The sequence below is a fragment of the Scyliorhinus torazame genome, chromosome 3, assembly GCF_047496885.1.
Source record: "Scyliorhinus torazame isolate Kashiwa2021f chromosome 3, sScyTor2.1, whole genome shotgun sequence".
Taxonomy (NCBI): Eukaryota; Metazoa; Chordata; class Chondrichthyes; order Carcharhiniformes; family Scyliorhinidae; genus Scyliorhinus; species Scyliorhinus torazame.
In genome coordinates, this window is record NC_092709.1 from 380123729 (window position 1) to 380138710 (window position 14982).

Consider the following 14982-nt stretch of genomic DNA (forward strand, 5'->3'; position numbering starts at 1 on the left):
TTCTTGGACTGGGCCCCTTCCTCTGGGACTGGGGCATCTCCCTCTGGGACAGTGCATCTCCCTCTGGGACTGGTCATCTCCCTCTGGGACTGGGTCACCTCCTTCTTGGACTGGGCCCCTTCCTCTGGGACTGGGGCATCTCCCTCTGGGACTGGGCATCTCCCTCTGGGACTGGTCATCTCCCTCTGGGACTGGGTCACCTCCCTCTGGGACTGGGCAGCTCCCTCTGGAACTGGGCACCTCCGTCTGGGTCTGCGCCATCTCCCTCTGGGATTGGGCAACTCCCTCTGGGACTGGGCACCTCCCTCTGCGACTGTGGCATCTCCCTCTGGGAACAGGGCAGCTCCGTCTGGGACTCGGCATCTCCCTCTGGGACTGCGCCATCTCCCTCTGGGACTGGGTCACCTCCCTCTGGGACTGGGCAGCTCCCTCTGGAACTGGGCACCTCCGTCTGGGTCTGCGCCATCTCCCTCTGGGATTGGGCAACTCCCTCTGGGACTGTGCACCTCCCTCTGGGACTGGGCACCTCCCTCTGGGACTGGGCATCTCTTACTGGAACTGGGCACCTCCTGTGGGACTGGGCACCTCCCTCTGGGAGGGGGGCTTCTCCCTCTGGGACTGCACACCTCCATCTCGGACTGGGCACCTCTCTCTGGGACTGGGGCATATCCCTCTGGGACTGCGCACCTCCCTCTGGGACAGGGTCACCTCCCTCTGGGACTGGGCACACCGTTATGAGACTGGGCACCTCCCTCTGGGACTGCGCACCACCCTCTGGGACTAGGCACCTCCCTGTTGGACTGCGCCATCTCCCTCTGGGACTGCGCACCTCCCTCTGGGACTGGGCACCTCCCTCGAGGACTGGGCACCTCCTTCTGGGACTGGGCACCAGCCTCTGGGACTGGGCTCCTCCCTCTGGGACTGGGCACCTCCCTCTGGGACGGGGCACCTCCCTCTAGGACTGCGCCATCTCCCTCTGGGACTGGGCACCTCCTTCTGGGACTGCGCACCTTTTTCTGGGACTGGGCACCTCCCTCTAGGACGGTGCACCTCCCTCTGGGACTTCGCCATCTCCCTCTCGGGCTGGGCATCTCCCTCTAGGACTGCGCCATCTCCCTCTGGGACTGGGCACCTCCCTCTGGGACTGGGGCATCTACCTCTGGGACTGGGGCATCCACCTCTGGGACTGGGCACCTCCATCTGGGACTGGGCATCTCTTACTGGGACTGGGCACCTCCCTCTGGGAGTGGGGCTTCTCCCTCTGGGACTGTACACCTCTATCTGGGACTGGGCACCTCTCTCTGGGACTGGGGCATCTCCCTCTGGGACTGCGCACCTCCCTCTGGGACTGCGCCATCTCCCTCTGGGACTGCGCCATCTCCCTCTGGGACTGCGCCATCTCCCTCTGGGACTGCGCCATCTCCCTCTGGGACTGGGCACCTCCTGCTGGGACTGGGCACCTTTTTCTGGGACTGGGCACCTCCCTCTGGGACGGGGCACCTCCCTCTGAGAATTCGCCATCTCCCTCTGGGACTGCGCCATCTCCCTCTGGGACTGGGCATCACCCTCTGGGACTGCGCCATCTCCCTCTGGGACTGGGCATCTCCCTCAACGACTGCGCCATTTCCCTCTGGGATGGGGCACCTCCCTCTGGGACTGGGCATCTCCCTCTGAGACTGGAGCTTCTCCCTCTGGGATTGGACCACCTCCCTCTGGGACTGCGCAATCTCCCTCTGGGACTGGGCATCTCCATCTGGGAGTGGACACCTCCTTCTGGGACTGGGCACCTCCTTCTGGGACAGGGCACCTCCCTCTAGGACTGGGCACCTCCTTCTGGGACTGGACACCTCCCTCTGGGACTGAGCACCTCCCTCTGTGACTGGGCTCCTCCTTCTGGGACTGCGCACCTCCCTATGGGACTGGGCACCACCTTCTGGGACTGGGCAACTCCATTTGGGTCTGCGCACCTCCCTCTGGGACTGGGCACCTCCCTCTGGCACTGGGCACCTTCCTCTGTGACTGGGGCATCTCCCTATGGGACTGGGCCACCACCCTCTGGGACTGGGTACCTCCGTCTGGGACTGGGTACCACCCTCTGGGACTGCGCCAACACCCTCTGGGACTGGGCATCTCCATCTGGGACTGGGCATCTCCCTCAGGGACTGAGCATCTCCCTCTGGGACTGGGCACCTCCGTCTGGGTCTGGGCATCTCCCTCTGGGACTTGGCATCTCCCTCTGGGACTGAACCATCTCCCTCTGGAACTGGTCAACTCCCTCTGGGACTGCGCCATCTCCCACTGTGACTTGGCGTCTTGCTCTGGGACTGTGGCACCTCCCTCTCGGACAGGGCATCTCCCTCTAGGACGGCGACATCTCCCTCTGCGATGGCGCCTCCTCCCTCTGAGACTGTGCCATCTCCCTCTGGGACTGGGCATTTCCCTCTGGGACTGTGGCATCTCCCTCTGGGAACAGGGCAGCTCCGTCTGGGACTGGGCATCTCCCTCTGGGACTGAGCATCTCCCTCTGGGACTGGGCAGCTCCCTCTGGGACTGCGCCATCTCCCTCTGGGCCTGGGCATCTCCCTCTTGGGCTGGGCATCTCCCTCTAGGACTGCGCCATCTCCCTCTGGGACTGGGCACCTCCCTCTGGGACTGGGGCATCTACCTCTGGGACTGGGGCATCCACCTCTGGGACTGGGCACCTCCATCTGGGACTGGGCATCTCTTACTGGGACTGGGCACCTCCTGTGGGACTGGGCACCTCCCTCTGGGATTGGGGCTTCTCCCTCTGGGACTGCACACCTCCATCTGGGACTGGTCACCTCTCTCTGGGACTGGGGCATATCCCTCTGGGACTGCGCACCTCCCTCTGGGACTGGGTCACCTCCCTCTGGGACTGGGCACACCGTTATGAGACTGGGCACCACCCTCTGGGACTGCGCACCACCCTCTGGGACTAGGCACCTCCCTGTTGGACTCCGCCATCTCCCTCTGGGACTGCGCACCTCCCTCTGGGACTGGGCTCCTGCCTCTGGGACTGGGCATCTCTTACTGGGACTGGGCACCTCCTTCTGGGACTGGGCTCCTGCCTCTGGGACTGGGCACCTCCCTCTGGGACTGGGCACATCCCTCTGGGACTGGGCACCTCCTTCTGGGACTGGGAACCTCCCTCTGGGAGTGGGCACCTCCCTCTGGGACAGGGTACCTCCTTCTGGGACTGTGCACCTCCCTCTGGGACTGGGCACCTCCTTCTGGGACTGGGCACCTCTCTCTGGGACTGCGTACCTCCCTCTGGGACTGAGCACCTCCTTCTTGGACTGGGCCCCTTCCTCTGGGACTGGGGCATCTGCCTCTGGGACTGGGCATCTCCCTCTGGGACTGGGCACCTCCGTCTGGGACTGGGCAGCTCCCTTTGGGACTGCGCATCTCCCTCTGGGACTGCGCCATCTCCTACTCGGACTGGGCTCCTCCCTCTGGGACTGGGCACCTCCCTCTGGGACTGGGCACCTCCCTCTGGGACTGGGCACCTCCCTCTCGGACTTGGCACCTCCCTCTGGGACTGGTCAGCTCCCTCTGGCACTGAGCACCTCCTTCTTGGACTGGGCCCCTTCCTCTGGGACTGGGGCATCTCCCTCTGGGACTGGGCATCTCCCTCTGGGACTGGTCATCTCCCTCTGGGACTGGGTCACCTCCCTCTGGGACTGGGCAGCTCCCTCTGGAACTGGGCACCTCCGTCTGGGTCTGCGCCATCTCCCTCTGGGATTGGGCAACTCCCTCTGGGACTGGGCACCTCCCTCTGGAACTGGGCACCTCCGTCTGGGTCTGCGCCATCTCCCTCTGGGATTGGGCAACTCCCTCTGGGACTGGGCACCTCCCTCTGCGACTGTGGCATCTCCCTCTGGGAACAGGGCAGCTCCGTCTGGGACTCGGCATCTCCCTCTGGGACTGCGCCATCTCCCTCTGGGACTGGGTCACCTCCCTCTGGGACTGGGCAGCTCCCTCTGGAACTGGGCACCTCCGTCTGGGTCTGCGCCATCTCCCTCTGGGATTGGGCAACTCCCTCTGGGACTGTGCACCTCCCTCTGGGACTGGGCACCTCCCTCTGGGACTGGGCATCTCTTACTGGGACTGGGCACCTCCTGTGGGACTGGGCACCTCCCTCTGGGAGGGGGGCTTCTCCCTCTGGGACTGCACACCTCCATCTCGGACTGGGCACCTCTCTCTGGGACTGGGGCATATCCCTCTGGGACTGCGCACCTCCCTCTGGGACAGGGTCACCTCCCTCTGGGACTGGGCACACCGTTATGAGACTGGGCACCTCCCTCTGGGACTGCGCACCACCCTCTGGGAATAGGCACCTCCCTGTTGGACTGCGCCATCTCCCTCTGGGACTGCGCACCTCCCTCTGGGACTGGGCACCTCCCTCGAGGACTGGGCACCTCCTTCTGGGACTGGGCACCAGCCTCTGGGACTGGGCTCCTCCCTCTGGGACTGGGCACCTCCCTCTGGGACGGGGCACCTCCCTCTAGGACTGCGCCATCTCCCTCTGGGACTGGGCACCTCCTTCTGGGCTGCGCACCTTTTTCTGGGACTGGGCACCTCCCTCTAGGACGGTGCACCTCCCTCTGGGACTTCGCCATCTCCCTCTCGGGCTGGGCATCTCCCTCTAGGACTGCGCCATCTCCCTCTGGGACTGGGCACCACCCTCTGGGACTGGGGCATCTACCTCTGGGACTGGGGCATCCACCTCTGGGACTGGGCACCTCCATCTGGGACTGGGCATCTCTTACTGGGACTGGGCACCTCCCTCTGGGAGTGGGGCTTCTCCCTCTGGGACTGTACACCTCTATCTGGGACTGGGCACCTCTCTCTGGGACTGGGGCATCTCCCTCTGGGACTGCGCACCTCCCTCTGGGACTGCGCCATCTCCCTCTGGGACTGCGCCATCTCCCTCTGGGACTGCGCCATCTCCCTCTGGGACTGCGCCATCTCCCTCTGGGACTGGGCACCTCCTGCTGGGACTGGGCACCTTTTTCTGGGACTGGGCACCTCCCTCTGGGACGGGGCACCTCCCTCTGAGAATTCGCCATCTCCCTCTGGGACTGCGCCATCTCCCTCTGGGACTGGGCATCACCCTCTGGGACTGCGCCATCTCCCTCTGGGACTGGGCATCTCCCTCAACGACTGCGCCATTTCCCTCTGGGATGGGGCACCTCCCTCTGGGACTGGGCATCTCCCTCTGAGACTGGAGCTTCTCCCTCTGGGATTGGACCACCTCCCTCTGGGACTGCGCAATCTCCCTCTGGGACTGGGCATCTCCATCTGGGAGTGGACACCTCCTTCTGGGACTGGGCACCTCCTTCTGGGACAGGGCACCTCCCTCTAGGACTGGGCACCTCCTTCTGGGACTGGACACCTCCCTCTGGGACTGAGCACCTCCCTCTGTGACTGGGCTCCTCCTTCTGGGACTGCGCACCTCCCTATGGGACTGGGCACCACCTTCTGGGACTGGGCATCTCCATTTGGGTCTGCGCACCTCCCTCTGGGACTGGGCACCTCCCTCTGGCACTGGGCACCTTCCTCTGTGACTGGGGCATCTCCCTATGGGACTGGGCCACCACCCTCTGGGACTGGGTACCTCCGTCTGGGACTGGGTACCACCCTCTGGGACTGCGCCAACACCCTCTGGGACTGGGCATCTCCATCTGGGACTGGGCATCTCCCTCAGGGACTGAGCATCTCCCTCTGGGACTGGGCACCTCCGTCTGGGACTGGGCAGCTCCCTTTGGGACTGCGCATCTCCCTCTGGGACTGCGCCATCTCCTACTCGGACTGGGCTCCTCCCTCTGGGACTGGGCACCTCCCTCTGGGACTGGGCACCTCCCTCTGGGACTGCCACCTCCCTCTCGGACTTGGCACCTCCCTCTGGGACTGGTCAGCTCCCTCTGGCACTGAGCACCTCCTTCTTGGACTGGGCCCCTTCCTCTGGGACTGGGGCATCTCCCTCTGGGACTGGGCATCTCCCTCTGGGACTGGTCATCTCCCTCTGGGACTGGTTCACCTCCCTCTGGGACTGGGCAGCTCCCTCTGGAACTGGGCACCTCCGTCTGGGTCTGCGCCATCTCCCTCTGGGATTGGGCAACTCCCTCTGGGACTGGGCACCTCCCTCTGGAACTGGGCACCTCCGTCTGGGTCTGCGCCATCTCCCTCTGGGATTGGGCAACTCCCTCTGGGACTGGGCACCTCCCTCTGCGACTGTGGCATCTCCCTCTGGGAACAGGGCAGCTCCGTCTGGGACTCGGCATCTCCCTCTGGGACTGCGCCATCTCCCTCTGGGACTGGGTCACCTCCCTCTGGGACTGGGCAGCTCCCTCTGGAACTGGGCACCTCCGTCTGGGTCTGCGCCATCTCCCTCTGGGATTGGGCAACTCCCTCTGGGACTGTGCACCTCCCTCTGGGACTGGGCACCTCCCTCTGGGACTGGGCATCTCTTACTGGGACTGGGCACCTCCTGTGGGACTGGGCACCTCCCTCTGGGAGGGGGGCTTCTCCCTCTGGGACTGCACACCTCCATCTCGGACTGGGCACCTCTCTCTGGGACTGGGGCATATCCCTCTGGGACTGCGCACCTCCCTCTGGGACAGGGTCACCTCCCTCTGGGACTGGGCACACCGTTATGAGACTGGGCACCTCCCTCTGGGACTGCGCACCACCCTCTGGGAATAGGCACCTCCCTGTTGGACTGCGCCATCTCCCTCTGGGACTGCGCACCTCCCTCTGGGACTGGGCACCTCCCTCGAGGACTGGGCACCTCCTTCTGGGACTGGGCACCAGCCTCTGGGACTGGGCTCCTCCCTCTGGGACTGGGCACCTCCCTCTGGGACGGGGCACCTCCCTCTAGGACTGCGCCATCTCCCTCTGGGACTGGGCACCTCCTTCTGGGCTGCGCACCTTTTTCTGGGACTGGGCACCTCCCTCTAGGACGGTGCACCTCCCTCTGGGACTTCGCCATCTCCCTCTCGGGCTGGGCATCTCCCTCTAGGACTGCGCCATCTCCCTCTGGGACTGGGCACCACCCTCTGGGACTGGGGCATCTACCTCTGGGACTGGGGCATCCACCTCTGGGACTGGGCACCTCCATCTGGGACTGGGCATCTCTTACTGGGACTGGGCACCTCCCTCTGGGAGTGGGGCTTCTCCCTCTGGGACTGTACACCTCTATCTGGGACTGGGCACCTCTCTCTGGGACTGGGGCATCTCCCTCTGGGACTGCGCACCTCCCTCTGGGACTGCGCCATCTCCCTCTGGGACTGCGCCATCTCCCTCTGGGACTGCGCCATCTCCCTCTGGGACTGCGCCATCTCCCTCTGGGACTGGGCACCTCCTGCTGGGACTGGGCACCTTTTTCTGGGACTGGGCACCTCCCTCTGGGACGGGGCACCTCCCTCTGAGAATTCGCCATCTCCCTCTGGGACTGCGCCATCTCCCTCTGGGACTGGGCATCACCCTCTGGGACTGCGCCATCTCCCTCTGGGACTGGGCATCTCCCTCAACGACTGCGCCATTTCCCTCTGGGATGGGGCACCTCCCTCTGGGACTGGGCATCTCCCTCTGAGACTGGAGCTTCTCCCTCTGGGATTGGACCACCTCCCTCTGGGACTGCGCAATCTCCCTCTGGGACTGGGCATCTCCATCTGGGAGTGGACACCTCCTTCTGGGACTGGGCACCTCCTTCTGGGACAGGGCACCTCCCTCTAGGACTGGGCACCTCCTTCTGGGACTGGACACCTCCCTCTGGGACTGAGCACCTCCCTCTGTGACTGGGCTCCTCCTTCTGGGACTGCGCACCTCCCTATGGGACTGGGCACCACCTTCTGGGACTGGGCATCTCCATTTGGGTCTGCGCACCTCCCTCTGGGACTGGGCACCTCCCTCTGGCACTGGGCACCTTCCTCTGTGACTGGGGCATCTCCCTATGGGACTGGGCCACCACCCTCTGGGACTGGGTACCTCCGTCTGGGACTGGGTACCACCCTCTGGGACTGCGCCAACACCCTCTGGGACTGGGCATCTCCATCTGGGACTGGGCATCTCCCTCAGGGACTGAGCATCTCCCTCTGGGACTGGGCACCTCCGTCTGGGTCTGGGCATCTCCCTCTGGGACTGGGCACCTCCGTCTGGGTCTGAGCATCTCCCTCTGCGATGGCGCCTCCTCCCTCTGAGACTGTGCCATCTCCCTCTGGGACTGGGCATTTACCTCTGGGACTGTGGCATCTCCCTCTGGGAACAGGGCAGCTCCGTCTGGGACTGGGCATCTCCCTCTGGGACTGAGCATCTCCCTCTGGGACTGGGCAGCTCCCTCTGGGACTGCGCCATCTCCCTCTGGGCCTGGGCATCTCCCTCTTGGGCTGGGCATCTCCCTCTAGGACTGCGCCATCTCCCTCTGGGACTGGGCACCTCCCTCTGGGACTGGGGCATCTACCTCTGGGACTGGGGCATCCACCTCTGGGACTGGGCACCTCCACCTGGGACTGGGCATCTCTTACTGGGACTGGGCACCTCCTGTGGGACTGGGCACCTCCCTCTGGGATTGGGGCTTCTCCCTCTGGGACTGCACACCTCCATCTGGGACTGGTCACCTCTCTCTGGGACTGGGGCATATCCCTCTGGGACTGCGCACCTCCCTCTGGGACTGGGTCACCTCCCTCTGGGACTGGGCACACCGTTATGAGACTGGGCACCACCCTCTGGGACTGCGCACCACCCTCTGGGACTAGGCACCTCCCTGTTGGACTCCGCCATCTCCCTCTGGGACTGCGCACCTCCCTCTGGGACTGGGCTCCTGCCTCTGGGACTGGGCATCTCTTACTGGGACTGGGCACCTCCTTCTGGGACTGGGCTCCTGCCTCTGGGACTGGGCACCTCCCTCTGGGACTGGGCACATCCCTCTGGGACTGGGCACCTCCTTCTGGGACTGGGAACCTCCCTCTGGGAGTGGGCACCTCCCTCTGGGACAGGGTACCTCCTTCTGGGACTGTGCACCTCCCTCTGGGACTGGGCACCTCCTTCTGGGACTGGGCACCTCTCTCTGGGACTGCGTACCTCCCTCTGGGACTGAGCACCTCCTTCTTGGACTGGGCCCCTTCCTCTGGGACTGGGGCATCTGCCTCTGGGACTGGGCATCTCCCTCTGGGACTGGGCACCTCCGTCTGGGACTGGGCAGCTCCCTTTGGGACTGGGCATCTCCCTCTGGGACTGCGCCATCTCCTACTCGGACTGGGCTCCTCCCTCTGGGACTGGGCACCTCCCTCTGGGACTGGGCACCTCCCTCTGGGACTGGGCACCTCCCTCTCGGACTTGGCACCTCCCTCTGGGACTGGTCAGCTCCCTCTGGCACTGAGCACCTCCTTCTTGGACTGGGCCCCTTCCTCTGGGACTGGGGCATCTCCCTCTGGGACTGGGGCATCTCCCTCTGGGACTGGTCATCTCCCTCTGGGACTGGGTCACCTCCCTCTGGGACTGGGCAGCTCCCTCTGGAACTGGGCACCTCCGTCTGGGTCTGCGCCATCTCCCTCTGGGATTGGGCAACTCCCTCTGGGACTGGGCACCTCCCTCTGGGACTGGGCACCTCCCTCTGGGACTGGGCATCTCCCTCTAGGACTGCTCCATCTCCCTCTGGGACTGGACACCTTCCTCTGGGACTGGGCACCTTCCTCTGGGACTGCGCCACCTCCCTCTGGGACTGGGCACCTCCCTCTGCGGCGGCGCCATCTCCCTCTGGGACTGCGCCATCTCCCTCTGGGACTGGGTCACCTCCCTCTGGGACTGGGCAGCTCCCTCTGGAACTGGGCACCTCCGTCTGGGTCTGCGCCATCTCCATCTGGGATTGGGCAACTCCCTCTGGGACTGTGCACCTCCCTCTGGGACTGGGCACCTCCCTCTGGGACTGGGCATCTCCCTCTAGGACTGCTCCATCTCCCTCTGGGACTGGACACCTTCCTCTGGGACTGGGCACCTTCCTCTGGGACTGCGCCATCTCCCTCTGGGACTGGGCACCTCCCTCTGCGACGGCGCCATCTCCCTCTGGGACTGCGCCATCTCCCTCTGGGACTGGGCACCTCCCTCCGGGACTGGGCACCTCCTTCTGGGACTGCGCACCTTTTTCTGGGACTGGGCACCTCCCTCTGGGACGGGACACCTCCCTCTAGGAATTCGCCATCTCCCTCTTGGACTGGGCACCTCCCTCTGGGACAGGGCACCTCCTTCTGGGACTGGGCACATTTTTCTGGGACTGGGCACCTCCCTCTGGGACGGGGCACCTCCCTCTGAGAATTCGCCATCTCCCTCTGGGACTGCGTCATCTCCCTCTGGGACTGGGCATCACCCTCTGGGACTGCGCCATTTCCCTCTCGGACTGGGCATCTCCCTAAACGACTGCGCCATTTCCCTCTGGGATGGGGCACCTCCCTCTGGGACTGGGCATCTCCCTCTGGGACTGGAGCTTCTACCTCTGGGATTGGACCACCTCCCTCTGGGACTGCGCAATCTCCCTCTGGGATTGGACCACATCCCTCTGGGACTGGGTACCTCCCTCTGGGACTGGGCACATCCGTCTGGCACTGGGCATCTCCCTCTGGGACTGGGCATCTCCCTATGCGACTGTGGCATCTCCCTCTCGGACGGCGCCATCTCCCTCAGCGATGGCGCCACCTCCCTTGGGACTGCGCCATCTCCCTCTGGGACTGGGCATCTCCCTCTGGGACTGTGGCATCACCCTCTGGGAACAGGGCAGCCCGCTCTGGGACTGGGCAGCTCCCTCTGGGATTGCGCCATCTCCCTCTGGGACTGGGCATCTCCATCTGGGACTGGGCATCTTCCTCAGGGACTGAGCATCTCCCTCTGGGACTGGGCACCTCCGTCTGGGACTGGGTACAACCTTCTGGGGCTGCGCCACCTCCCTCTGGGACTGGGCATCTCCCTCTGGGACTGGGCACCTCCTTCTGGGACTGGGCACCTTTTTCTGGGACTGGGCACCTCCCTCTGGGACGGGGCACCTCCCTCTGAGAATTCGCCATCTCCCTCTGGGACTGCGCCTTCTCCCTCTGGGACTGGGCATCACCCTCTGGGACTGCGCCATCTCCCTCTGGGACTGGGCATCTCCGTCTGGGACTGGGTACAACCCTCTGGGACTGCGCCACCTCCCTCTGGGACTGGGCATCTCCATCTGGGACTGGGCATCTCCCTCTAGGACGGTGCCATCTCCCTCTGCAATGGCGCCATCTCCCTCTGGGACTGGGCATCTCCCTCTGCGACTGTGGCATCTCCCTCTGGGAACAGGGCAGCTCCGTCTGGGACTCGGCATCTCCCTCTGGGACTGAGCATCTCCCTCTGGGACTGTGGCATCACCCTCTGGGAACAGGGCAGCCCGCTCTGGGACTGGGCATCCCCCTCTGGGACTGAGCATCTCCCTCTGGGACTGGGCAGCTCCCTCTGGGATTGCGCCATCTCCCTCTGGGACTGGGCATCTCCATCTGGGACTGGGCATCTTCCTCAGGGACTGAGCATCTCCCTCTGGGACTGGGCACCTCCGTCTGGGACTGGGTACAACCCTCTGGGGCTGCGCCACCTCCCTCTGGGACTGGGCATCTCCCTCTGGGACTGGGCACCTCCTTCTGGGACTGGGCACCTTTTTCTGGGACTGGGCACCTCCCTCTGGGACGGGGCACCTCCCTCTGAGAATTCGCCATCTCCCTGTGGGACTGCGCCTTCTCCCTCTGGGACTGGGCATCACCCTCTGGAACTGCGCCATCTCCCTCTGGGACTGGGCATCTCCGTCTGGGACTGGGTACAACCCTCTGGGACTGCGCCACCTCCCTCTGGGACTGGGCATCTCCATCTGGGACTGGGCATCTCCCTCTAGGACGGTGCCATCTCCCTCTGCAATGGCGCCATCTCCCTCTGGGACTGGGCATCTCCCTCTGCGACTGTGGCATCTCCCTCTGGGAACAGGGCAGCTCCGTCTGGGACTCGGCATCTCCCTCTGGGACTGAGCATCTCCCTCTGGGACTGGGCAGCTCCCTCTGGGACTGCGCCATCTCCCTCTGGGCCTGGGCATCTCCCTCTCGGGCTGGGCATCTCCCTCTAGGACTGCGCCATCTCCCTCTGGGACTGGGCACCTCCCTCTGGGACTGGGGCATCTACCTCTGGGACTGGGGCATTCACCTCTGGACTGGGCACCTCCCTCTGGGACTGGGCACCTCCCTCTGCGAAGGCGCCATCTCCCTCTGGGACTGCGCCATCTCCCTCTGGGACTGGGCACCTCCCTCCGGGACTGGGCACCTCCTTCTGGGACTGCGCACCTTTTTCTGGGACTGGGCACCTCCCTCTGGGACGGGGCACCTCCCTCTAGGACTGCGCCATCTCCCTCTGGGACTGGGCACCTCCTTCTGGGACTGCGCACCTTTTTCTGGGACTGGGCACCTCCCTCTAGGACGGGGCACCTCCCTCTGGGACTTCGCCGTCTCCCTCTCGGGCTGGGCATCTCCCTCTAGGACTGCGCCATCTCCCTCTGGGACTGGGCACCTCCCTCTGGGACTGGGGCATCTACCTCTGGGACTGGGGCATCCACCTCTGGGACTGGGCACCTCCATCTGGGACTGGGCATCTCTTACTGGGACTGGGCACCTCCCTCTGGGAGTGGGGCTTCTCCCTCTGGGACTGTACACCTCTATCTGGGACTGGGCACCTCTCTCTGGGACTGGGGCATCTCCCTCTGGGACTGCGCACCTCCCTCTGGGACTGCGCCATCTCCCTCTGGGACTGGGCTCCTGCCTCTGCGACGGCGCCATCTCCCTCTGGGACTGCGCCATCTCCCTCTGGGACCGTGCACCAGCCGCTGGGACTGGGCACCTCCTGCTGGGACTGGGCACCTTTTTCTGGGACTGGGCACCTCCCTCTGGGACGGGGCACCTCCCTCTGAGAATTCGCCATCTCCCTCTGGGACTGCGCCATCTCCCTCTGGGACTGGGCATCACCCTCTGGGACTGCGCCATCTCCCTCTGGGACTGGGCATCTCCCTCAACGACTGCGCCATTTCCCTCTGGGATGGGGCACCTCCCTCTGGGACTGGGCATCTCCCTCTGAGACTGGAGCTTCTCCCTCTGGGATTGGACCACCTCCCTCTGGGACTGCGCAATCTCCCTCTGGGACTGGGCATCTCCATCTGGGACTGGACACCTCCTTCTGGGACTGGGCACCTCCTTCTGGGACAGGGCACCTCCCTCTAGGACTGGGCACCTCCTTCTGGGACTGGACACCTCCCTCTGGGACTGAGCACCTCCCTCTGTGACTGGGCTCCTCCTTCTGGGACTGCGCACCTCCCTATGGGACTGGGCACCACCTTCTGGGACTGGGCAACTCCATTTGGGTCTGCGCACCTCCCTCTGGGACTGGGCACCTCCCTCTGGCACTGGGCACCTTCCTCTGTGACTGGGGCTTCTCCCTATGGGACTGGGCCACCACCCTCTGGGACTGGGTACCTCCGTCTGGGACTGGTTACCACCCTCTGGGACTGCGCCAACACCCTCTGGGACTGGGCATCTCCATCTGGGACTGGGCATCTCCCTCAGGGACTGGGGCATCTCCCTCTGGGACTGCGCACCTCCCTCTGGGACTGCGCCATCTCCCTCTGGGACTGGGCTCCTGCCTCTGCGACGGCGCCATCTCCCTCTGGGACTGCGCCATCTCCCTCTGGGTCTGGGCACCTCCCTCTGGGACTGGGCACCTCCTTCTGGGACTGGGCATCTCTTACTGGGACTGGGCACCTCCCTCTGGGAGTGGGGCTTCTCCCTCTTGGACTGTACACCTCCATCTGGGACTGGGCACCTCTCTCTGGGACTGGGGCATCTCCCTCTGGGACTGCGCACCTCCCTCTGGGACTGCGCCATCTCCCTCTGGGACTGGGCTCCTGCCTCTGCGACGGCGCCATCTCCCTCTGGGACTGCGCCATCTCCCTCTGAGACTGGGCACCTCCCTCTGGGACTGGGCACCTCTTTCTGGGACTGGGCACCTTTTTCTGGGACTGGGCACCTCCCTCTGGGACTGGGCATCACCCTCTGGGACTGGGCATCTCCCTCAACGACTGCGCCATTTCCCTCTGGGATGGGGCACCTCCCTCTGGGACTGGGCATCTCCCTCTGGGAATGGGGCTTCTCCCTCTGGGATTGGACCACCTCCCTCTGGGACTGCACCATCTCCCTCTGGGACTGGGCATCTCCATCTGGGACTGGGCACCTCCTTCTGGGACTGGGCACCTCCTTCTGGGACAGGGCACCTCCCTCTGGGACTGGGCACCTCCTTCTGGGACTGGACACCTCCCTCTGGGACTGAGCACCTCCCTCTGTGACTGGGCTCCTCCTTCTGGGACTGCGCACCTCCCTATGGGACTGGGCACCACCTTCTGGAACTGGGCAACTCCATTTGGGTCGGCGCACCTCCCTCTGGGACTGGGCACCTCCCTCTGGCACTGGGCACCTTCCTCTGTGACTGGGGCTTCTCCCTTTGGGACTGGGCCACCACCCTCTGGGACTGGGTACCTCCGTCTGGGACTGGGTACCACCCTCTGGGACTGCGCCAACTCCCTCTGGGACTGGGCATCTCCATCTGGGACTGGGCATCTTCCTCAGGGACTGAGCATCTCCCTCTGGGACTGGGCACCTCCGTCTGGGACTGGGTACAACCCTCTGGGACTGCGCCACCTCCCTCTGGGACGGGGCACCTCCCTCTGGGACTGCGCCATCTCCCTCTAGGACGGTGCCATCTCCCTCTGCGATGGCGCCATCTCCCTCTGGGACTGGGCATCTCCCTCTGCGACTGTGGCATCTCCCTCTGGGAACAGGGCAGCTCCGTCTGGGACTCGGCATCTCCCTCTGGGACTGAGCATCTCCCTCTGGGACTGGGCAGCTCCCTCTGGGACTGCGCCAT